The sequence below is a fragment of the Bemisia tabaci genome, chromosome 5 (genome assembly GCF_918797505.1).
Source record: "Bemisia tabaci chromosome 5, PGI_BMITA_v3".
Classification (NCBI taxonomy): Eukaryota; Metazoa; Arthropoda; class Insecta; order Hemiptera; family Aleyrodidae; genus Bemisia; species Bemisia tabaci.
In genome coordinates, this window is record NC_092797.1 from 26,942,306 (window position 1) to 26,969,235 (window position 26,930).

The 26,930-nt window shown below is 37.1% G+C and overlaps 1 protein-coding gene and 1 long non-coding RNA gene across 2 annotated transcripts in view; both read right to left on the reverse strand.

Moving 5' to 3' along the window:
• Positions 1 to 13,673, reverse strand: part of Nha1 (Na[+]/H[+] hydrogen antiporter 1) — a 40,518-nt gene extending 26,845 nt beyond the window's left edge. Inside the window, exon 1 of the mRNA XM_019052218.2 lies at positions 13,341 to 13,673. The gene's annotated coding sequence lies outside the window, so the exon portion shown is untranslated. The remainder of the gene's footprint in view (positions 1 to 13,340) is intronic.
• A 726-nt stretch (positions 13,674 to 14,399) lies between these two features.
• Positions 14,400 to 25,198, reverse strand: LOC109037763 (uncharacterized). The gene is made up of 2 exons (XR_002009495.2): positions 24,348 to 25,198; positions 14,400 to 17,609 (listed from the first exon to the last, which is right to left on the reverse strand). It is a non-coding gene; the product is annotated as an uncharacterized lncRNA (long non-coding RNA).
• Positions 25,199 to 26,930: the final 1,732 nt, after the last annotated feature.

Here is a 26,930-nt window from a genome sequence, read left to right on the forward strand (position 1 = left end):
TGCATTATTGCTAAATTCTGTGCAGAAACTTTCCGCTCATTGGAATATGAGAAGGGTCCGGAGAATCTTCTCATTTACAGCTGTTTTAATTGTAGCAGTGACGTAACCGTGATTTATGTGGTACACCGTTCATCAGAAAGAGAGGGACTAGCGGCCATCGAGTAAGATGAGGGATAGAGGGGGCGAGAGGGAGCATTATGTAATTAACCTGAAATTTGAAGAAACAATTCTTGTATGAATAGGTGCGTACACAAGTATGTAGTTCCTGCTATCTTGTTGACATTGCCATTCAGCATATTTAAAATGACAGCCACTCGTCCAGTCCAGATAATCTTTTCGAATTCTTTGCCAGCCTAACCTAACCTGCGCTTCTGCCTCTATCGAGTAAAAGAAGCAGCAGGGAGGGTTTTTTTCTTTCTTTCTCGTGCTTTAGCCGAATATTTGCACAAGCACTCAAGCGCCATCTGTTGCAAAGGCACTTAAGTTATTTATTTACGTTGATTTTAACAGATTTTAGGAAGAACCTTCGAAGCCCAACGAGAAGCTACTAGAAGATTAAAGTATAATCGAGGTTGCCAGTCTTTAATTTTTATTCAACATTTAACAAGTAGGCACTATTATTAGAAATTGTCATGGTATTTTTTACTAACGAGGCGAAGTGGCGACTTGATTTTAAGCATCTCTGAAAAAATAAAATTATGTTGTGGACAACATTAATAAATGATTAACCTTTATCATGTATATATTCATCCATGCCTGTATCCATTTTTATCGATTTGCAGCATTAAAAGTTCGGATCCACCTCAAAGACGAAAAGGTACAGTTTTCTCTGAGAATCTTGCATGTGCCCACATTTTGAGCCATAGGTTATATCACCAAGCCTTGCTTCAGACCCGTGCTAAAAATAAAAATATTTTATTGTTTTTGAATTTGCTAATTTATAATTATTGGGAGATTGAGAACAGGTGGGAAGAGGTAGTGTCGGCTATGCCCACCCCACCATCATCATTATTCCATTCAAATTCCTAGTTTCTTAATTGTTGAAATATTTCTAGTTGGATATAGTTTCAGAAGTGTAATGAGGTAGTGATTGAATTCATCTGAACCTTGTCGACTGCTTTATGATGGTCTTAAAATTATGACCAGACTTCCGTCCCTATATATTTTCCCCCAAAATTATGGCAACTGTGCGATTTTATATCTCTCTCAATTTATACCTGCACTTGACACTTGAAATTCGAGTGTTCACAAATCCACGGACTGAAGAGTAAATTAGATATGAGTTAATTCTATTCCATTTATTTAAAAGCCTCTCCATATTCAATGAACTGTTAATAGTTTTATAATTATTGAGTATGTGGATATAAATGGATTAAAAATGCATAATACCGCCACTCGCGCCGTTTAGGAAAAGCTTTGAAGTTCAATTCGACATTTAAACGATGGACAAATTAACTTTTGTTGTTAAAGGTAAATATCGGGTCCGTCCTTTCTAGGTTACTGCAACCGAGTTGACACTATTTTGAAAATTTTTTCAAATTTTGTAGTAAAGTATTTGCGGCGGAACATTTTTGGCGGATGACTTTTTCTACCAATCGCGTGTTTGTAACACGTAAAACATATCACAAAATCATATTTTTCTTTAATGACCCCACCACTGAGAAAAATTGTTGGAAAAAATGGGCTCAAATATTTCAATCCCTTGTCCAACATAAAATTTCTTGACAAAGCGTGGATCAATACGCTAAAATCTTGTTTGATTCACTGTAAATATTCATTTTCACTTTTAAATGTTCACATCGTTGATGCCGTTAATTTTATCGGCAGTGTTTTCCTCTAGATGTCTAATTCCTCAATTCATTAATTCTTTGAATTCCAAATTATTTCGTTCAAAATTGCTCCAATCTGCCAACACTGTACGCAATTTTGCTTTCACGCTCAGTTGAAAAAAAATAATTGTGAAATACAGTTATTATGAAAGTCGTCACATTTTTTGTATTCTTCCCTCGTGGTAGTTCCTCAAGTAAAATAAAATTTTTCGCGAGTGAACTCGCGTACCGATAGGTCATATCACATCATTTGCGCTATTTCTCCCAGAGCCTTGACCTGATATCCCAGGAATTCGCACCTTTACAAAAGTTTTTTTTTCTCTCTCTAAATTGATCACTCGGTCGGCCTCTTCCTCTCGAGAATCTCAACTGTGGAGCAGCAACTTGCTCATATTTTGCATCGCTTAAATGTAAAATGTAAATGATCGAACGAGAAACTTAGTTTTGGCACGGCAAAAAAAGGAGAGGAAAAAATCTAAATATAGAGCACTGAACAGGTAGAAAGCGAGGAATTTAAATTAAAGAATACAGAGATGGTGCCAAGGAAAGAGAGGAGGAACATTCGAAGCGGAGGTGAGGAGGTCAAAGATTCGTGGAATGTCATAAATCGGATAATCCGCATATAAAAGGTGTCATAAAAGGTGTCTAATGTAGGCAAGTTGTTCCGAATCTAATTGATTCATCAGAATATTTCGTGAAGATATCCAAATTTAGTTTTAAGTGCTATTCAAAACCAAAAATTTCGAGAGTTAGAAATTTGGAAATTTTACCCAGAGCTGCCTAAAAGAGGAACCCATATTTGTCTTTTTCGTGGATGGATTGAAGCTCTTCAATTTTTAAGAACAATAGGGAATGGTTCACTAGAAAGCTAATTTTCATCCGATTCGGAACCTCTAATTTAAATTCTGCTATATTTTCCCTAAAGTTCCGTTTCAATAGGCTTCAATGAGAAATTATTAGTGAGATGATACTATTAATATTCAAAAAATCTTCACCTTAGGTGCATGTGACCAGATGATTATGAATAATTCATGGCTTAAGTGATTAATTGTGTGAAATTACTGCGAAACTATTGCGTTGTAACCGTCACCAAAGGCCATTTCGTCACCTTCCGTCCAAAGTATCACAAGCGCCATGCAACGTTTAAAATTTCCGCCACCGTTTTATTTTTTACGGACAATTTTTTCAACGAAGCTGTCCGAATAATTCAAGGAATTATCTTTGTGCTGCCGATAACATTCGGTGAAATTTTTAAACAGTTTTAACCAAAAATTTCTCTGTTGAAAAATAAAATCGGGGCGGAAATTTTGAAATGTTGCATGGCGTCTGTGATTTTTTGGCGGGAAGGTGACGATTTGAGTGCTACACTAAATTGGCAAGTCAAAAATCTGCATGGCTTCCCTTCCTCCCATCTGACAATCGTTCAAGTGATGGTTGGTTACTACGAAATTCTTGCGTTTGCGACCGTAGGCCACGCAGAATTATTTGCAGAGTGGAGAGCTGCATTTTAGCGACATGCGGGCAGCGCAGACGCGCCAAACAGTGCGAACTCCCGATTTGCAATGTTGTGGTTGATTGAGTTATTTGTTTGCCGATAACGTGTGAAACCGGACGGATTCCAACCAACTGCAGAGAAGTTTCCTTCAGTTGAGCCATCAATATGGACACAATGAGTGGCAAGGTTACAACTTCGGCCGATTGTCAAGACGAATGCGCTTTCTGAAAGGGGACAAGGCTCTCGTTATCGGGAAAATCGAAATTCGCGTAGTTTCTTTACGAAAGCTGTAGTGATGGACGTAATTTAAGAAGAAATGGTAAAATAATGTCAAAAAAGCGTTGAGAGATGGTTTAAAAATTGTTTTTCCTCCTAAGTCCTGGGGACAAAACGTCTTGCCATTTTTTTAGTAGACCCGATGGAAAATCGACCCACCATTTCAAGTTCTGATTTGAGCTGCCAGAGCTTTAAAATGACCCCTATTGAATAGCTTATAGGCGAGCTCTGTTGTTTTATTTTATGTTGCGAAGGGGAAATTAGTATTATATTTTTATTTTTGGCACTAGGAAAAGTGAAAATGCAAAAAGTTAAAATAACCTCGGGGCCGAAGCACCATGAAAATTGTGACAACTCCGGGTCCTAGGAGGTTATAAGAGTTTCAGCCAGAATTAATCACCTATGTGGGTAACTAGCTAAAATGAACATAATTTCCCTTAAATTTTAGTGCGGTTTTTTTTTCTAAATGACGAATTCTAAATATATCGACATGGAAATTAAGTCATATTTTTGGGACTTCAAAATTCACCCCTTAAAAATCTTATAATTTGACGGATTTACCCAAACGTAACCCTAATACTTCGGAATTGATGCCAGTCTAGTGTCCAGATAAATACAGAAATGTTTCCTTGGCCATTAATATTCAAGTGTCTTAGCACGGTTTGAGGCGTGGCGAACTTGAAATTAACAACAAAAAACGCCGACAGCTGGTTAGGGATTAACAAAGAGGGCGGACAATCAGTACCTCGACTCACGTTACCACCTAATTAGAGAGCCAATGAGACCGTCTCTTTCCAGAATTATTACAACTCGTAACAAGACCGAAAATGACTGTCGAGAGGCCAGTTTCCAAATTACCGAATTTAGCAAAATGAGCCAACTTAATTTAGACATCATTGAATTTTGACACCATCATAAATATATCCGTGATGTAAAATATCGTTAAAAACTTCAAACTGTGATCATGTTTTTGTTTAAAGTTTTATAAAAGCTCTGATGATGGCGTAAGCTGAGAAGTACTTTAGGAATTAAATTGTTTTTAACCACAACATCTTGGTTCTTTTCATCACCTTAATTATTCTAATGGTCATTGTCAACCCTGGTAAAACTTGGCGATAAGAGCTGCATTTCAAAATACCATAGGAATTCTTATAGCCGGCTGAAGAAAGCCACAGAAAACCATATAGCTGGCTGTAGAATGCGGAGAAAATCATACGGCCGGGCTATACGAAGCGATAAAAAATTATGCAGCCGGGCTATAGTTCCTATCGCCGGGCTTTACACTTTATCGCCTGGCTGTTTTGGCTGCTTTGGAAATCATTAAGTTTGATACGGAACCGCACCTTAATATTTACAAAACACACATTATATTTTCCTTTATTACATATTTTTTCTCATCAATTAAAATGAGAATAATCCATACAGGATGTGCAAAAATTTCAAAATCATGAGTTGAATAACGCTGACTCCGCCAGATTGAGTATTAGAGCCTAACACAAAGCGGAGCGGCGACGCACTGGCGTCTACAAACCTAAGAGGGATACTTCACGCATTGCGCAATGGGTGAGGTATCCCTGTTAGGTTTGTAGGCGCCAATGCGCGTTTCGCGCTGGCTGCCCGCCTGCCGCGCCGCAGCGTGCCACAGCGCTTAAGGCAACCATTTTACACCAGAGGTATTGCACAGTATCATACGAAACTGAAGGCGCTTTAATATATTAGTAGTGGCAGGCATCCATCAAAAGTACGGAGCTTTCCTCGCAAAATAAATCAAGATACTACGGCCCAAAAAGAGAGCAGTATTCCAAAAACTCACTAAGTCCTAGCATTCGTAATTAGTAACGCTTAGCATACACTTTATCGCCTGACTGTTGCTTAGTCGCCATCGGCTATAAAAGGCTATAAGAAATTGTGTAGACGGCTATAGAAGCTATTGGAAATCTTACAGCCGGCTGTAGATGTATGATATTTTGGAACACAGATTCTACTGCCAATTTTTACCAGTGAATTCTGTAGTATAAGTACATTTTTATTTTAGGTACATACAGTACTTTTCTTCTCCTTGCTTACTGGACATAAAATGTAAAGTTGAAGAAGGAAATTAACAAGTTCTCTCGTTGTATTCGGTTAACAACGATCTTGTCAACGGGTTTAGATTTTAGTAGCCGCATTTGATCAACTCAATAATTTTCACTTGAGTGTTTCTAAAATAATGTTCGTTGTACTTGGTATCAACGATTGAACTGACTTGTTAATTCGTAGAAAAATTTATCCGTGGCGACGGTTCCGACAAAGTAAAAGCTACCTACTCAACTTTATTAATTTGTAATTTATGCAAGAGGATACTTCTTAGATTGCGGTTTACCTCATTTTAGTGAAAAAATATTATCTTTAGATTTAGAATAGACGGATTAATTTCAGAGAAATATGCATGATACCCGAGAAAAGGTAATAAGTAAAACACGAAATCAAATAATATTCTGATGGGTTCACAACATCGTTTATGGCTTTAATGAAAGCCTACGGAGCGGTATAAATGAACGTTTTACAAATGGATATTTGCGCTGCCAAGGAGTGTTTGACGCCTATGTGGTAAAACTGAGGGCAAACTAATGTGGCCGATGTCTATCAATGGTTTACACATGGTCTATTCGTTTTGCAAAGTTTATGGAACAAGATGAAGTTGTGTTTATTGAACAGAAAACTATTTGCAATCTGCGGGGTGTTCGTTGCCCACGCAGAAAACCGAAGAAGGTTTTCACATGGGTGATACCTACCAACGGTTTGACACCATCGTTTTTCGGTTCAATTGAAACATATGGAGTGACACTTCGTAAATGTTGAATATATCCCCCAGCTCCCATGAATGTTAATTGCCTATGCGGTGAAATTGAAGGCGAGGTTTAAGTGAACGATATTCACTAGCGGAATCACACATCATTCATTGGTTCAGTCCAAACAAGCAGCAGAATGACTGTTTTCGAATAGCTTGCTGTTCGTACTGTCTGTTAAATTCGATCCTCATCGTTCTTCATTTGGATATCATTTTGCAATTTGGACCTATAAATTCTGGCTCATCTGAAAAAACACTTATGTGCATAGGGAAATTAATGGCACATACGTTGTTTTTACACCGGGCCAGAATTTATAGTTCCAAATTGCAAAATGCAGTCCATTTGTTTCTCTACTTCTTCATATCATTCACAGAATTCAAACCTCATTAGACAGATATGCTCTTCATGCGCCAATCTGTATCAATCCCGTTACGATGTTTCATTGTTTCACATTGGAATCACGTACCGGCGACAGTGCCAGTGTACCGGTGATGCGCTGAATGTGTTCTTAATAATAATAATCCACTCCTAGGTAGTAAAATTAAAAAAATGATTTTTGATTTAGAACAATGGTCTGATCGTATGAGTATCTTTTTGTAACGTTCAGTTGTAGTCCTAAAGTCAATGACCCAAGCGGATAATCTTAACGGATAAATCGGATCTACGTCTACAATTATTCTTCCAGCTGTCAGGGAATATACAACTCATTGTTTCTTGAAATCATAGCGTTTTCGTTCCTGAATGGTCTGCGATGATATGACGCCCAACTTTCCTTATCGCAGTGGATGTTGCGTTACATTTCGGCGATAATAATCAGCTCAAGTCGTGCAAATGTTAGTCCTTGTCCGTGATACTGGGACTACTCGATATTGAACACACCCGTAGATTGTACGCATGGTAAGGTAAAACCCGGGAACTTAGGCAGCTTAGCCCCCAGAGAACGCTTTTGCAGCCTTAAACGATCACTTCCTAAAGCCACCTTCAAAAATTTAATGAATGCTAGCTCGTCCAGAAATTTTTACCTGTTGATATCCGCAACACCAATGAAAATGACCTGGTGGATTTCGAGAGTGAACCATGAAAAAAACACGTACGTGCTTCTCCCCTCAACAAATTGGAGGGAAAGTGAAACTCAGTGTGGAATATCGCAATCAAAAATCAGTGCAGAGCCGATTCTTAGAAGTTCATCGACCTTACATTCTAATTTTTTTTTTTTTTTTTTTTTTTTTTTTTTTTTACTTCTATTTCCTCTCACAATCAGAGTATAGTGGGGTCAAAAATGTTTTAAAAAAACCGATTTCATTCATGGGCGATTAATGCGCAGTGCGCCACATTATTGTTTTTGTTTTTTTTTTTTTTTAAAAAAAAAAAAAATTATCACGTAGATAATACTCTTGTCATCTCCTCAACGAGAGCGCTTCCCAGATTTTTTGAGGGAAAAAGAGGGTTTTTCTCACAGCCATGTAGATCCAGTTATCAAAATGCACTACGAACTAATGACTACATTCTCGGTTGGGAGATTAGACAGTTGGCTCTCTTTCCATACACAATATGTAATTGAACAAAACATCCGCAGGATTAATGAGCGATTTTTTCGAATTTCGTCTAAAGTGGAGCCATATATGAATATCATTATGATGAGTAATTGGGCTCTCTTTTTTAGTTTGACAAAATTATCTCATTTGGTACACTATCAATAGCAATTTCACAATTACGGCGAATTGAATTTTTTTCAATATACGCCGAGATTAAACGTTCATATCCCCGCGGATCATTGAATGTGCAGTGAAATCATTGCCACAGCAATCCAACTCTCGAGGTATACTGATGCCAGACAATGGTCATTCCAAGGATAAATGTTTGAGCACCATTTCATGATCGCATTAACAATTAAATTTGAGATAAAGCTTCCTCTTTATCGGCTGAGTTTTCAACGCATCATCACACTTTTAATTTTTTAGAGTTTTTTTCTTCTTTTCTTGACGCTTGAAGTATATGAATTACTATATTTGAACTTTTAAAAACCGTAATTTAACAGTTGCCATTGTTTAAATCTAGGGAACTATGAATAATACATCTCACCAAGCTCGCATAAATTTATCAAGCACACACAAAGAAGAGGATTATAATTATTCGCAGTTATAGAGATCAGTGCTTGAAAATTTTAGATGCAATTTTCGTGATGTCAACATACATTAGGAACACAAAATCATGAGTTTTGGGTCATTACTAATTAAAGTCTTAAAAAATTTGAGCTAGTGTTGTGAGACTAAACATTTTTGACATGCCATGTTTTGGAACCTTATTTTCAAATCATATTAGAACATTTTTGTTGAAATTATCCCGGAAAATTCCTCGGAGGGAAAAGGAAGACCGTGCAAAAAGACAAGACGAAGTAAAGCACCATGTTTTCCAGTATTTATCATGCGTCGCAAAACATTATACAATGCTTACAAACTCGGGCCATTAATGTGACTTAAAAATATGTTCTACCTCCCCCTTCCCCCTCTTTGTTCCGCACCCTACTATTTCTTTTAACAGATGCACTATTCTGCATATTTCACTTCCGTTCGGCAGCCTTGAATTTATCGAGTTCAAGGTTGTTGCATTTTCCTCCTCCCGGTAAAACAATTCCGCGTTTTGGATATTAACCGTTCCTATATTCACCCAAAGAACACACTTAGGATTTCTAACCGCTTGACTTACCGAAAGAAAAAAAAAAAAAAAAAAAAAAAAAAAAAAAAAAAAAAAAAAACCGATACATGTTTTTTCTAAATAATTATTTTCCTGTTTAAATCCTACCATCGACAAATATATTTAACGCTTTGAGTACCGTGACATTTTTGTGCAAGGTTAGGTGTATTGGGAGGAAAACGGGACGATGCCTTCAAGAAAAAGGTCAACATTGGGTTCCATTACAAAAGTAAGGGAAGATGAAGAAGCAAATCAAAACTTAATAAAACTAAAAGAACCGAAGGGGAAATTCGAAACACACATACATTCCAGCTGACAATGAGTGAAAAAAACATCAATCTATGAATATGAAAATGAAATATCATAGACAGAGTACGAAAAGGTGACGTACATACGGGTAATTTGACGGTATTTCGTAAAGGACTGAAACTGATTGGCCGTAGAGGTTTTAAAGAAGAGGGAGGGGACAGGTTTTTATTTTTTCATTCGCCGACTTTAAAGTTTTCTTGAAGAGGATGGCATTGATGCGATGTATTTATATTTTCTAGAAGTCTCCCTATAAAAACTTTAAAAATTGAGAATTATATAGAGCCAGATTATTCCTCCAATCCCGAGCACTTTTAGGAAGTTAGTTTCCGCGTTTTTCAATCTCTTGACATTCGTATATTGAGTATTCAAAAATAGAAGTGTCTTTATTTGAATACTAGGGGCTTATGGGGCTGCTTCGCAGCCCCTTATTTTTCCTGTACACTTTTCACTTTCACATGTTTTTTTTTTTTTTTTTTTTATTTATTTTCATTTAATTTTCTGTTTTGTTTTTGAATCGGGTCTAATTATTTTTTTGAGAGAATAAATATAACAAATGTTTTCAAAAATTGTAATTTTATTTAGTAAACTTTAAACTAAAATTTTGTTTTAATCTTCATACAAAATTATTTTTTCGGTTTTACATTTGTTTTCAAACTAATTTTAAAGAAGATCTTTTTTTATTTTTTAAATACTTTGCTTTTTTTTCGATTAAATTGTTGATTCTTCTTTTGCCATTTCTGTCCTGCTTTTCTTCCTATATTTCCTACAACTTTGCTCTTCTTCTTTCCTCCTTTTGTCTTTTCTTTTTTTGCTTCTTCTTTTTCTTCTTCAGTAGCTGTTCCTTCTGGTTCTTCTTCTTTTTCTGCTCCTGTTTTAACTTCATCTAATTTTTCCGCTTTTTCTTCTTCGTTTTTTCCATGTTCAGTCTGCATTCTGGTTCCGGTAATAAACTTACCTATATATGGATCCTTGAACTTTAAAGCAATAAGGTCCATCACCCGGAATATCAATTCGATTTGCAGAGAAAGAGGCAAAAGCAACAGCACTATTTTAATTTCTGATATGCTTTATGAAATTTGGAGAATATAAAAATAATGATTTCAAATCGGTATTTGTCCGAATACTCGGTAAAGAAATTAAGCCATTTTGGCAGCAGTTATTAAAATGACCATTGGACATTTCACCCTAAAAATGGCGAGCATCACAATGATGACAAATTATATTCATTGAACCGACTGAAAATTTGGTAACAAAATTTTCATCAAAGTTCTGATCATCAATTTTATACTTCCGAAATGAAGAAATGAAACTTTGATTTTCTATACTAATAACAGAGTTAAGTTCTTGCTTCACTAAACGAACATGCAAAGAATTCTGGAAAACGCGACCACGTTTTGGAGGACGACCGCCTCGGTCATTGAAAATTTCACTCATAACAACTGTTAAATTTAAAATTAAAATTAGTAAAAATTATTATTATTTTAACAAAATCTTAACTGAAAAGTTCAATTTTTAAATTAAAAAAAATAAATCAGAAGAAAAAGGATGAAATGAAAATGGAAATTAATAATAAACATATTTATACACATTGAAAAGAAACAGCGTGAAAAGTTCTGATCGGAAATGAGAAAAAAAACGTGGAGGTTATTGACTTAAGGAGGAAAAATTGGCAATAGGAAAAAGATGGAACCAATCATGAAAAACCGTAAAAAAAAAAAAAAAAAAAAAAAACGCGGGAAAAGAAAAATGTAAGTTGATGGCAGTTGAGTGTTGGAAGTAACCTCACTTAATGATGATTGTTGAATGAAAACAGCTGATAAAAAGGCAGCAAACGGTAAAGTAAGATGCGTAGCAACAAAACTTTTCCGAAAAACAAAAAAAAAAAAAAAACCCCACTTCCCCTCATCCAATTTATGAGTTTTTAGGGATTTAAAAATCGGGGACGAACCCCAGAAAATAATTTATAGTTTTCCCGAAGCATTGAGAACAACACCTTTCAAATGAACCAACGCCCCTCGCAATTAGTACAGTGGTTGATTCACAATTTCATTCTATTTTTCAAATTAAATATTAAGATTTATATTGAAATATGTAAACAATATACCACAGTTTCTCACTAAATTACAAGTTGGTTTAGCTTTTTTCCAATTTGCTAAACTAGCACAAACCAAATTTTCACAGGGTGGCAGGGCCTGCATTTTGAGGGAGAATCTGGTCTTACGTGTAATATGACCCTCAATTCCAAACAACATCTCAGAGGACTTAAAAAAGATAAGTACAAAATATTGTCCGCCCAAGATTCTTCTAGATCATTGCCCTCCCCCACTCCACCCCGCACCCTCCTCAAACAAAAAAAAAGTTATTTACAAAATTAATTGTTTGGCGAATTTTAACCTCAGTGCTCCCTGAGCCTAGTAAATTTACACGGATCTTTATGACATAAGAAAAAAGTTTAAAATGACGTTGCGGAAATAAATATTTAGTGCTGGCATTCCATTGTTTACATTCAATACTTTGAGATTAGCCCTGCTCGAGACTGTTGTTACCTAGATTGTTTTTTAAAAAATGTCCCTGAACGTATTCACACACTTAACTTTGTGCGGAAGAAGCCGAAAACTCAGTCATTGATAAACATACTCGTATTAACTTGGTTTATATTTTAATCTGATTCGGCATAGAAAGGCGTAACTGCCACTCAATTGTCTAATGAAGCTTGGAAGTGTAAAAACAGAATGGGTCTTATAGAACAAACACGAAGTTAAAGACGAAACTAATAAATTATTTTTCTAAATTTTGTATTCAAAAAAGTTAATGAGAAATCACAAGGGGTCTCTTGAGACATGTCAATTAAATAAAAATTCAACAAGCAAATTTTTTCTAGCCACTTCCCAAGTTTACCAAACTTCAAAGTAAATAAAAATTTTAATGGTGCGAATGCATGAGTCTGAGCGGATGCTGAGCACTAAATTTAACATTTTTCGTGTGCCTCAATAATTATTATATTCTTGTTTGCTTTTGGCGACAAGGAACATACGGAAATGAAGATCAAAATAATGATTAAAATACCATGAGACGTTTTAGGGTGGTCAAAGATAAAATACCCGAATCCCAGTGATAACAAGGGTTGTTCCTATCCTGTAGAATGGGACAATTTTAATCTCACCCACCAAGATTGACCAAAGAGCGAAAACGGAGGGTTTTTAAACAAAATCCTGTGCTACAATTTATGAATATATTTGTTTATTTTTGAATGGAAAAAGGGTAAATAAGGCTAAAAATATACACACAAGTCCCGAGGAAGTTTTGGGGTGGTTTCAACCCCCGTGCAAACAAGGAGACAAGAAAATTAAAATCAGTAATAATTTATAAATGCGAATTCCCTATTGGCGATAACAGATTCGATTCGATAAGATACTATTCAAAGGAGGATCATTTCAATCATGATCATTTTAACCACCCACCTTATCACAGCAACAAAAATTGAAAACGCGGAAAAAAGAGGTAGGGGTTGTTGGATGATACGGGATTTTCCAATTAATCGTGGTAGTACCCCAAAAAATTAGGCTACTAACCCAAATGTTGCCACAGTACCACTATTAATTGGAAATGCCCTCACTGGAGAAAAAAAACAAATTGGATCTAGAGTCAAGACTCTTAAAAACATCGAGAAGAAAAAATACTCTTGATTCAATTATATTTAAGCTGAGATCAAGAACCAAACCAATTTGAGCGGATTTCCTTTTGATTGAAGCAAAAATCTGATTGAATCAAGAGTATTTTTTCTTGTCAATGTTTTTAAGACTCTGGACTCTAGATCCAATGTGTTTTTTTTTCCAGTGCATCACAATTTTGGGGAATGTCCCCTTAAATTTTTCCCCCGTTAAATATGGATAATTCAGGACGTACCTTATTTCATTGATCTGGATCACTTATCAGTTACGAGTTATCACTGGTCAAAGTAATTTAACACTACAGCGCGTCAAATAATAATGGAGACAAGAGTAATCGGCACTAAATTCATGGATAGCCGGTCGCGGACACGGCACTCTGGTACTCGGACGGGTATTGCGGGCCGACTGGGGCGACCGGGCTCAGGTGGACGCGCTTCGACGTCGGACGCGACGATGACGGATGACGGATGACGATGACGGTGTCACGGGAGCCAGAGTCACTGACTCGCCAGTATCCGACGAATAAGAAAGCGCGAGAGGAGCCCAATTGTTAGCGACAAGATGCTAACAATTAAACTCGTAAATATGTAGTTGGTTCTTCGTGTTTGCTCTCCGGGTTATCGCCGATTCCCCCGTCCGTGTTGTCGCTCTGGGTGCACGTGGGAACGTCCAGTCGGACGTCCAGTTTCCGCATCGGCGCACAATGCTGCCGTGCAAAGGAAGAACGCCGTATGAACCTTCAGGCGTTGCCAAATGGAGATGTTGCATGTGTGAGGAATTTGCTATTTGACTATTGATTCTTATGTAAAAGTTTGCGAGAGACACGATGGTGCCACTGGTTTTCTCTGAAATCAACTCCCAAGCTCAAAAAAAGCTCTCAAGTTGAGGCCAAAATGGAGGGTATATCCCACGCTATCCTGGGAGTCCACCTCTACATCAAGACGAACTCTCCATGCAAAGATAGGGAGCGAATACATTAGCAGGGTTGCCACTTTATTTGGGGACTCCAAAACTGAAAACACGGAAACCCTGCTATTGTACTTGCTCCCTATCTTTGCATGAAGAGTTTGCCTTGATGTAGAGGTCGACTCTCAGGGTAAGGTGGGATATCCCCTCCATTTTGGCCTCAACTTGAGAGCTATTTTTGAGCTTGGGAGTTGATTTTAGAGGAAACCAGTGGCACCATCGTGTTTTTCGCGAACTTTTACATAGGAATCAACAACAGTGAAATTGCAAATTCCTCACGCATGCAACATCTCCATTGCCTATGATAAAACACGAAGTTCCCGGTACATACATACAAGTCGCTTTACAGCACTCCCTCGCGCTCTACGACTCCTAACCTCCACTGCTCTCTTTCAAACCACAAATCTTGGGGGATTGAGCACCTCAACATTTCTGCTTCAATCCCGTCCCTCCAACCTTTCATTGGGCGCCCTCTGCGTCTTCTCCCAGGAGGAACCCAGTCAAGGACCTTCTTCGGCAACCTGTCTCCTGCCATTCTCTGGACATGACCATACCAGATGAGTTGTTTTGTCATAATGTCATGCACGATGGTCTGCTTGGCATCCATGATATCCCGTACCGTCTCATTCCTGTGTAAACTTATGAGTATTAGAAGAAACAACTTAATCGGCCCGACGGACCGACAAAAAAACAACTTAAATCGGGACGAAGGCCGCAAATAATAAAAAGAACACACAAAATAAAATATAAAGCCCGGGACGTTTCGCAGGGATCACACCCGCATTTTCAACGGGTAAAACAAAGAAAATTAAAATGAAGAACGCTATGAGCCTCACCGTTGTTATTGTGAGACTGATGGTGCAACCAAAATAAACGATCAAGTGCAATTAACTTATGAATATTTTTCTTTCAATATCTCGGATAATTTTGCTCGCAATTTCACCGAAAAGTCCCAAAAATTTCAAGGGAAAATATTCATAACCTTCCTAAAAATGAATATTTTATCGCAGGAAATTTGGCAACTCTCGAATGTTCATACAGCGTTCTTCCTTAGCACTGCAGAATGGATCGAGTCAAGAGGAGTGCCCGGACAAGATTTGGAAACTTTTAGCGCTGATAACTCCGTTTATAAAAAACTTCGGGGTTCTAAAAGCGGCTCCATTGGTTTCCTCATGAAATTTCCTTCTATAAGCACCCCATGAAATTTAAAATGTGACGAAATAAACATCAAAGTTTGCAGTTTTTGTAAAAAATCTCACGTCCGACCTCTCTACTTGACTCGATCCACTGTGCGGCGCGGCGGGAGTCGACTCTCGCGTTACGGGTGCGTTATTACGCGGCGAAGACGTACTATCGACGAATTTAGTTTTGCGCATAGGCCGCTCCAAATCAAATGTAAACTGTGCGACGAGGCGCAGCGCAGCGTGGCGCGTTTCGGACATATCGGGTGCTGACTGGACCTATCTCATCTCATGCCAACGAGGAAAACGGAGGCACATGGACGATTGACAAATCTACTACTTTTTCAAGAAAATATCCCTCAGACAAGCATCTACAGGTGCAAACTATGATAGACAGCGCAACACCGCGGTCACTCGAAAATAGAGCTAAAATTTCATGAGGTGCAACTGATTTTTTCTTCTAGACGCCGGCCGCCGCGCCGGCAAGTTACATGGAGTTCTTTGGGACAAAGACGTATGCGCGCATCCGCCCTTTTTCGGGAGAACGCGTTTACTGAATCTGGATTCTTCCTAGTTTCAGGGAATATACATAGTGTACTAAAAAGTCCCCCCTCCCTTTTTTTTTACACAGCGATCCACGTTATCATGTAGGAATCATAGGGGAATGTAGTCACAATGTTTCGTTTTTGCAAGTATACTCTCAAAGACTTGTTCTTTTAAATTAATTAAATTTCGTGCGAAGATATTGGCTACAACCAGCGCTATACACTTTTGAACTTTCAAAAGCGGTTTCTGCGGAACTACTTTTTCTAGTATACGCCCTTGTTCCAAAGAATTTTTTAACTCAGGATACACTTTTTCGCGCAGGAAGTTTAAAAATGACGCAAGACTGGTCCGCTGTTGACTATGGAAGATTACACAAGTATGCACCGAAAAAAAAGTTAGTGCTTTAAAAGCGGATTCTCGTGTAATATTCAGCCCTGGGTCTACATATGACCTTGGTTTTTCCCTGTCTCCGCCATTTTCCAGGTGAATTGGGATTATTTAAAAATGAATTTTCCTTGGAAAATTTGATTGTCTGAAAATTAATGCATGATTGAGAAAAACCAAAGTAATTCTTGAATTTAGGAGCTAAAGATACTTAGCCAGACATATTTCGCATACCGCATGTCTAAAAAATATGCCACCCTTTTTCTGATAACGAGTATGATATTTCCCGGGGGATTCGCCCTCTACGCGGCGGGGGCCCCAGAAAAGTTTGGAAAATCATCACAATTTCAGGCTATTTTCAGGATCAAAATTGATTGATAGCACAGAGAAAAAATTTCAAAATTGAACGTGTAAAAGTAACGGATAGACTTGTGAAATGAAAAAGAAAGAGAACAAATCACAGCTACTAGCAGCATCCAAGCACCGTTATTTCTAGAGAAACCGAGGCAGAGCTGGCGAATTAAATTATTGCTTTAATGTCTTATGTCTGAAAATTATGAACCCAAGAAACATGTCAGCTAGAAAGATCTTTTTAGCCTCCTCGATCGGAAAATGAAACATGCAATCAAGTGAGTACAATGTAAAATTTTGAAGGAGAGAGAGGGGAGAAAAGAGTGTTGAGTTTGGCTAAGAACAATGTGTTCAGTAAGGCAAGTAAAAAAAGAGATAGGAACAAATCAATTGAATGCATCAGAGGTCTATAGCAGGAAGTCCCATTCAGGAATCATTTTATTGGAAATGAGAATATTTTCAGACGTGACCGAACAATTGGAGCCTAATTTTGTGAGATTGCATTACCAAATTTTATTAAATTCCCAGACTGAATGACCTCTTTTGGATCCAATCCTGACTTTTTGCGAGGTCTATGCAGTCATTTTAGTGATATTTTCATAAATCCTTAAATGCTGAAGCCGGGTCAAATCGACTCGAGGCTTCCTAACAAAACTTGCCCCGCAGATTGTATGGGGTCGGTTCACGCGAGCTTTAGATGTTGGTCTGCAAATCATTCCAAAAAAGAATTGGACATGGACCTGAAAAAAAATCGCTTATCAACTCAGCCGAAGACAGGATCTGAAGTTCGAGATTTCAAGAATAAATTCGAGTGAAAAAAAAAGAAAGAAACAATCAAAGTGGATTATAATTATAAAAGATTTTCGCCCGGTGGTGATTAGTTTTAGTCTGCTCGGTCCTCTATGTGAAGTGGAGGTATTCATCCACTTGTATTTCCGTTGATATTTGTCAGTTCACACCGAGATGGTCCTCAGATCTTGTGCCCCAGTTTTTGTGCTCTGCCTTATCCTTACTGCTGCGCAGGCCACAGCGACCCCGTCAGATTCGTATGCATATTGAAAGCGTTTTAGCACAAACTAAAAATGAAAGAATTACAAATTGATAAAAACTGAGAATGATAAAACGAAAAAAAATTGGCTGTACTGTCATGAATAATGCATTGGGTCGTTAATTTTAAGTAATGTTGTTCTGTCTTTTTCAAGGAATAAAATGTAATATTGAACGAGACAAAACAAGATCAAAAATCAACAAGAGGGAGTAACTAGATGGAGCATTGTTTAGACTAGGGGTTAAAGATTTGATACAATATTGAAAAGATTGTACATGAGAGATGTTACATGGCCATGATTTACAATAGTAGACTTCACTTTTTGATTGAGATGAGGCTAGAAAAGGAGCGCCTTTTTTAAAGATATTGACTAAAAAAAAAGTCAAATATGAGGCTAGAGAAGGGAATGCCTGGAGAGAGTTTGATTGCGGAAAGTCAAAAGGAGCCGTTTTGAATGCGGCGGTAGCATTTTTTTACTGACTGGAATCAGAAGGAACACTAAGAGAGGGGGAGAGAGAGAGAGAGAGAGAGGAATGTTTGAATCAAATTACGAAAGAGTGCTCGGGGAAAAAGAAAAATTTTGACAAAAAAGAAAATGTACTATTTCATGAATGTAGACAAGAAAACCAACTGACAGTCTCAGAGAGTACCAATGCAAATCTATTGCTAGAGGTGAAGAAGAGGCTAACGGAAGGCAAACTGAACCACAAAACATGAGAAAAAGTATCAAAGTAGTAATGAAAGTTTAAACAGGGGAAAGCAAAAGGGTTAAGATGTGTTGAAGACAAGAAAAATTAACACTAAAAAATAATGTCTGAAAATCTCCTGACTGAAACACATCCAAACGGGAAAAATCTACACCAAAAGTCACGCATTTCGCGCTACGCAACCGAAGTGAGACAAAATAGTAAAAACTGAATAAAATAAATTAAAAGGTAAAAAGGTATTCGAAAATTGCAGCCTACCGCAGCTCAGGGTGAGGAAACTTGGCATTACGAGATGCTTTTCAAGTATCAGAAGAACTACCAAGCAGAAAGCAAAAATCAAATAGGGTGGAGGGTGGGGGCAAAAATTGCAGAAAAATAAATTACACGAGCAAAAATTTGATAAAAAGGTAAAAAGATTCAAACATGTGAAAGAAAATGTCCACTAAATCGCAGCCAGCTTATCTAGAAGCATACACTTCGAGTTTAGAGGAACCTGCAAGCCTTTCTAGAGGAAGTTGCAGTACAGGAATGTCCTTTCGAGAGGAGTTATTCCAGGGGTGTACTAAACCTTTGCGCTAAGGAAAGTACAGGGGTCGATGCGGAAATCGACGGTGTCGGTAGGAATCGACGCTAGTGTCCTGAAAAACGTACGTTTTACAAGGTGACATTTGCTACGTGTCACTTGACTTAAGATTTTAAGAGGAAGTCGGATCGGAATCCAACTGAAGGAAAAACATCTCAAGTGAAGAAAACTATGGATCTAGGCAAACAATGCAAAGTTACAAAAAAAGAAAGGAAATAAGGTGTGTTGGTAAGACTCAGGAGACTTGGGAGTTAGATACGTTGGCGATTGAATGAAAATAGAGCGAAAAATCAAATATGGGGATAGAGAGGGTTGACTGTTGGGAATGGCAAGAAAAACAAGAGCAGGGTGGGCTCAATTGAAATTTCCTGACATAGACAAGAGACAACGGGAAAGTTATATCACAGTTGCGTATCTCGCGCTACGGAACTGAAATAAGACTTAAAATAAAGAAAAGAGAAAGAAATCAAAAACAAAGATAAACAAGTTGGTTTTTGCAATCGCTAGCGATAGCAATATTCGTCATGGGAACTTTTGCTTCTGGGATATGAAAATTTTAAGGTACAGTTCGTTTGTAGTATCTTCAGAATTGAAGGGGCTATGTAATTTTGTGTCGACATCTCTTTTTTAACATTTTTAATTTTCTTTCTTTGCATACAAGAAAGCTGTTATTCACCAATTATTTATTTTCGTTGGATTATGTATGGTTTTCGGAAGTTAACGCATTTAACTTTCAGTTTCGTTTTTTCGGCGTAAAGTATGATATTTCTACTCTACGCATATGCCCGAATACGCATCATAAGTGACCTATGTGCTTCCTAAGTTGCCATTTTTTTCATTCAAATAGATGTAACTGAAATGTTAGATGTGTATACTAGGGTGAATTCAAATAAGGGTCAAATTCCAGGTTCAATTTCCTCCCAAAATTTTTTTGTGAATTTTTGGGCAAACCAACCTTTATTTTGACTCTCATTAGGTGTAGACTTAGGAAATTTAGCTCGTTGAGCTTAATAGTTATGCTTAAACCCGAATTTCCACCGTCACGTGTATCACCTCCCAAAATTTGCTCTAATTTTGCCTGACTTCCCAAATTTTCATCTCAGAGGTGACATATAATAAGTACTTTTAATTGAAAATTGAACGCAATTGTCATAAAAGCATCGTCGAGCACTAAATTAAAGTATAATTGAAAACATGTAACCCTTTCATATCTTACAGAACCAAAAAAATTCATCCGTCATGAAAGATATCTGGAGCTTATTCTGCTTATCTTTTAGACAGTTCCGTCTGTTCATCCTACTGTTTTCCTTTAACACGAGAAGAAGCTTTTATTTCTTGGAATATTGCAATACAAAATTGATCAAAAACATCGAATTTTAAAACTTCAAGTGGGCGTGTACCCGCTGAAGTGGAGGTAAAGCCAGGAAAAGTTTGAGGAATTGCATTAACATATCAATTACACTGGTCAACGTTTTTTTTTTTTTTTTTTGATTTTCCGAAGATTTTCCAACGGTTTTGGAGTAGATTTTTGGCGCTGATTCCGAAGATCACCTCCATTTACCTGTATCAGTGCGACTTATCCCGGGAAAGTTCGGAATTTTTCCGGAGAAATCGGAATTTTTCCGGAGAAATCGGAATTTTCCTTAAAAATCTAGCTTTTCCAGCAGAGTCAATCTTCCGGGAGAATCTGTGCACGATGGAAAAAACCTAGGAATTTTTCGATTACGTAGCCTAAGACACATAAGAAATCATGTATTGCACCCCTATTAAAATCTCCTTTCTTTTCCTAATGCCAAGGTTTTCCGGTCCAGTTTCATTAAAATCAATTAATTAGTTACTGAGATAGCATTTTAGGCAACGTCCGCCATCTTGGATTTTCGAATTTTGAAAATTCGACTAAGAATTCGAGTTTCCTATTCAAAAATACCCCCGGGTACCAAGTTTCGCGTAAATCGATTGATTAGGCGCTGAGATAGCATTTTAGGTCATGTCCGCCATCTTGGATTTTCGAATTCCAAAAATTCGACTAAAAATTCAAGTTTCCCATTGAAAAATACCCCCGCGTACCAAATTTCACTTAAATCGGTCGGAAAGAGCGCCTACAGGGCTTAAACAAAGAAGCCTCAGTTGATTAGGCGCTGCGATAGCATTTTAGGCAATGTCCGCCATCTTGGATTTTCGAATTTTCAAAATTCGACTAAAAATTCGAGTTCCCCATTGAAAAATACCCCCGGTAACTGAGTTTCACTTAAATCTGTAGGAAAGAGCGCCTACAGGGCTTAAATAAGCAAGTCTCAGTTGTAACAGTTTTCCACTCTGTCCCACTGAACTGGGACATGGGACAGGATGGAAACATATGGGACAGGATGGAATAAGCTGTTTTTTAAGCTTATCTCCAACAATAAAGACAATTTTGGTGTTTTTTTTCACGGAATATTTAGTAGCACGTCCTAGAGGATCGGAATAAGAGAAAATTTTCCCTTACGCACACTTTGAAAGTATTTTACGAGCTGATATTAGTGTGTGTGTGTGTATGCTTGACGCCCTGTTAGTTATCGTGTATAGCATTCTGTTTGGCATCATTAATGGCGTTAATCTTGCACAAAAATTTGCGAATCTCAGAATTTTTGCCATCTACGACGTGTGAACTAGTCTATCAAAACAAAAAAAGTCGTTTTTGGAAAAACCTCAACGTTACGGCAATCATTTAGAGCTTATTACATCGTTGCCGCAATGTCTCTCCTGACTGTTGCTGACTGTTGCTCGGGACAATGATTCTAGCGCGTGAAAAATTTATTGATGGAGCAAAAAATAAATTGACATATTTTTTTTCTCAAATTCAAAAGCATTACCTATCATCTCCGATAAAGTTTTTTTAAATAATCACTCTAGTTATGCTGCAACATCGATTTAAAGTCAAGAACCAGGCACGGGGGACACGCAAATTTGGGACAAATGTAGGCAATTTGCACATTCAAAGTTCTCCTAAATTTTTATTTCAGTCCAAATAAAGTGGGAAACAGCATGTAATAGTCAACAATAGTGTGGAAAATGAGAAAAACATTTGATCTGCCCATGTTTCTTAGATTATGACGATTAAAACAGCTGGGAACACCAGATTAGACGCTTATTTGAACTCACCCACTACCTATACTACTTTCATGTCATTGCTTTATTTATTTATTTATTTATTTATTTATTTATTTATTTATTTATTTATTTACTTTTTGCGTAGGTATAAATTGTTATTTTTTGCTGAATTTTGGAGAAAATATTACTTTAAGAACGTGGAATGTAAATTAATTTTATTGAAAAAAGAAAATACCATCATTAATTTGGGCGAAGAGAGAAAATATACATCAATATTTGGGTCAACATCTCCCTGATTATATAAAGGATGAATATATTAGTATTTCTGTATCAAAAAACTTAGCTTTTGTCTTCAGAGATATAATGATTCTAGTCCCAGTCAATTTGTTTTATTGAAAAAACAAAAAAACAAAAAATAAATAAAAAAAACAACTGAAATGTTAGACATACTATTTTCATGTCTTTCTATTTGTATCAATAGGTACTTTTTGCTTAACTTACGAACGTTGAATGCAAATTAACTTTATTGAAAAAAGAAAATAACGTCATTAATTTGGGGGAACATGTGGCTGATTATATGAAGGAGGTATATTCCAGTATTTATGTTTAACATATTAATTCACGAGGAAATGTTCGTACATTTATCATCTAGTATTAATTATTTTTTGATGATTAGTCTAAAACATTCAATACAACCATTAAAAAGTAACACCCATCGTCGGGTATCGAACTCCCGATCGCCCATTGCCCGCACTTACTAAAAAATATGAGGCAGTTTAGTCAACTAGGCTATAACAAATCGGTGTGTGCGAGAGTTAAAATAGCATTTAAAAGACTCGGGCAATGGGCGGGGCTTATCACAAGAGATCTTGCGACGCTTTGTTGCTGAGAGAAATGAACCAAGCGCATTGCTGTAGGAGCCATGGTTCGCACTGTTTTCATGTCTCCCAGGGTTCATCTCAACATGCATATGTCATCGCGGCAGTAAGCTGAGGCGATATTAGTTTATCCATGAATTAAATCAATCAATCGAGCTCTGATTTTGACTTCTTTGTCCGTAACGAGTCCTCCAGAACAATTTTCCACCTTGTACGATGGTTATTATTTCTTTACTTCTATTTTTCAAATTTGAGGTGGGATAATGGCGGCTTCTCAAGAGCACCGAGGTAGGCGATCTTTTGCACCAACGAACAGAAAACTGATGGCGAAAAATAACCAATCAGAACCTCCCAAAAAAAAGAATTTGCCTAAAAACGGAACTTCGTGGTTCTGCGCAGATTTACCAGTCAGACACGACATCTCAAGGTGGAAAAAAACTCGCTGAGAGCGAATTTTAGCAATCAACACAACTTGACGTAGAGACATGATTGGCTAAAAAATACAACGGTTTTTGATACATCGGTAAATCAACCAAAAATCGGAGACTGGGCGAAACGCTCAAGGTCGCAGAGGTATAGGGAATCCCATAGCGAAAGCAACGGAACGATTCTAATATCATGGGGAACTCCGTTCCCATGACAATAAAGAGTAAATTGAAAGATAAGGGAGACGTTTAAATAGTAAATTCTCAAAGAACGGAAAGAAAAACTAAGGTAAAATATTTCGATGACAAAGTTGGAATCGCTTTCCACAGCCCAGAGAAATGTCAATCGCACTAGGCGGTAGAGACAGATGAGGACGTGTAATCGCAAGAACAAACAAAATCACACGAAACAAAAGAAAGTACGGAAATTATATTGAAAAGAAAAATTTCGAAAAGTTAAAAAAAAGAAAATAGGGTCAGGGAGTCTTACCAAGCACAAAAAAAAATTTAGATAAAGCAGGTCAAATCAAGAAAAGGAAGTACACGAAAAATTGCAAAGAAAATTAGAAAAATAAGAATGAAAAGTGATGGACAAACCTTGAGCGGAGAACTCACAAGTGTCTTTGAAAACTGAAACTAAAATTAATACGAAAGAAAAGCAAGAAATGGTGAAAATCTGATCGAAAAAAAAAATAAAAATTACTAGATTGAAAAAAATTAGAAAACAATTGAAAAATTACTAAAAAAAAGTTACTTTGAAAAATTTAGAAAAATACTGATTGATGGATCGCAAAATTTCATATGTACGAAAAACTAATTTTACAATCAAAAAAGAAAAGGTAGTAAAGATAAAAATTTAGAAAATACTGTTTGTTGGCATGAAGTAAGTAATAAGATTAAAAATGACTAGAAATGCAGTGAAAGACAAAACAGTTACTAGAGTGTAAACTTGAAATTTTGAAAATTTACGACAAGAAAAGAGAAATGACCTGAAAAAAAGAAGAATTAGACATGACAGTAAATAAAAAGAAAAATTTAGGGCGGTGGGAGGGGGAAAAAGAAATAAAAGAACACTTGACCAACCTTAATCACTACAATTCCACTTAAGCACCAACACAATGAAGTTTACCAAAATATCACAGATGGAGGCGATGGAGAGATAGAGAGAGAGAGAGATGAGAAGATCCACGAAGCGAGGCAGCAGGGATGGAGTCCAAAAAAAACCAGAGAGACAGTGGCACAGATGTTGTAAAAGGATCTCCAGAACCAGATCTTAGAGACGTCTTTTTTTCGCTTCGCAAATGCACGAGGAAAAGGGTAACTCCGTAAAATCGCCTCGTCTGTTCCGGGTGGAACAGGAACTTCTTTTCTTTTCTGTTGAAAAGGAACTTCATGTCTTTTGGTTCGATCTGAGCTAAAGAGTCAGAGAACGGGGTTCGGCACCATGTCACGTCTATGGGATTCGGTTGTGGTCCCATGTCACGGCAGTGGGATTTGTTGAGTTTGAGACGGACTGAAAACATCTCAGAATCCTTGACGCGGCGGAAAATTAAAAGGTTTCTGTGGGAGAGCAAAAATGAGAATATTTGGAGGGCCGAAAAGATTGATATATTAATATTGAGAACAGATTTACAAGAATTAGATTTGTCACACAGGGATGTGCCATAAGGGCGAGAGTGGCACGGCGTACATGTACGGGTCAGATGGTAAAGGACCAAGATTTTGGGGCAGCGCAAGCTTTTATAGACTTGCTGACGTCACAGGTGGTGAGACAACAAGTCTACACGCTATTGGCTGGCTATAATCAGTGGAGCTATCAGCTGCAAGTTCAGTAATAAAATTAATGGGCGATTGTAGGAGATGGCTGGGTGATAGAAGTAAAAAAGAGGAAAATGGACAAAATCCAGCCATCCCTAATGAGTTAGTGAATATGCATGAGAAAATAAGTTTAAGAAAATAACAAGTTTCAGGTATTCAATACCTGTGACCCTCGTAGTAGTATCTGAAAATTTTCAAAAATTTACGTTTTACTGGAGGAAATTTGGCAACTCTCGAATGCTCAAACACCCAAGTAGCAGTAATCGCGGTAAATAGCGATTTTATCGGTTGATAATCGCGATTATATCGGTGGCAATGTATCGCAGTATTATCGAATAAAAAATTGGGATTAATGGCGATCAAATTGCTATGCATCGCGATTTTTTGCTCAATAAAATCGCGAAATTTTCGTCGATAAAATCGAGATTAAATCGTCATGTATCGCAATTTTTGTTGCGATAATATCGCGATAAATTGCCGGGCGATAAAATTGCGATTTTATTGCAACAAGATCGAGGATAATCGCTCAGATGTTGATGATCTTAGCGATTTTATCGCCGAAAAAATCGCAACGAATCGCGTTTTTCCGTTGAAAAATACTACTTCGGACGGCGCGGCGTTCTTCCTCAGCGAGTCAGTAAAGGCGTAAGTATTCTGACTTGGTGAGGAAAAGTGTCGTATGAGTAATTCCATGTTGCCAGATTTCCTAATATAGGAAATGAGGCGTATAGGATCAACAAACCAACTCCAACTCTTCATTTTTCGGTCCCCTCATAAAACAGCACTTAAATATATTAAATCTATAAATAAAAGAAAGGTATTAATCATTAGCAATGTCCTGGGGGCAACCTCCTATTATAAGGCTAGGTTACATCATTCTGCATATATTCTTATTTTTTGTACATAGGAGATGAATAAATTGCCATTTATAAAAAAAATACTACAAATTTTTCGGAAAACCGCAAACAACCGTAATTTCGGTATTTGCCGGTGTTCTATGTTTTTTAAGTAGGACTGGAGACGTTGCAAGAACTGACAGGAATCAGTATACTGAGGCCCCGAAAATTGGTAGGTTTTTCAAAGAATATAGGAAAAGAATAAGAGATAGTTTAGAATTACAACCTGATTGCCTTCTGCATGTTGTGGCGTGACAAATATTGTTACAGAGTCTTTTTTAAGCTTAGAAACTTGGTTTAAACACACAGTTCTGCAAAAGCAATGATGATAAAGCAAAATTTGAATTAAGTTGAAATTTACATATTGTAAGATTTTTAAGAAAATTAAACTGAAACAATTCCAAATCAATCAATAATTAAAGAATATTATTAATATTCGTTAATCCTCATGTTGGAATTGAAATTGAAGTTGACATTTTAGCATAGCTTTTGTCGTTTGTGATCTCAAATCGCAAATTTTTACGCGGGTTTTGTATTTTTTGATCTGATCGACCTTTATACGTGAAAAGAGCGCAGAAAATCTTCCGAGTTACAATATTTCACTCAGTTACTCTCAAAAAGTGGAGTTATTTGTCTTGGTCGCACACGACTCACATGAAGTTCTATAAGAAAAGTTTTAGAAGTTAACTTCTTTGAAGTTCTTACAGACACAGAGTTAAATTAGGAGTAATATTCTCTGACACAAATTCAGAGAAAATATTTCAAAAGACATCTGGAAATCCCTTATTTTGTCAGGAAAATTGGCAACATCTATATATTTATGCGACGTTTTTCCTCAACGCGACAAAACTACTTACAAGTCAAGCGCTGAGTTCGCGCTGCAATTACGAGAGCCTAATACACTGATAAAAGTATTTGTGATAATAATAAAAAGTTGTAGATCCTTAAAAGT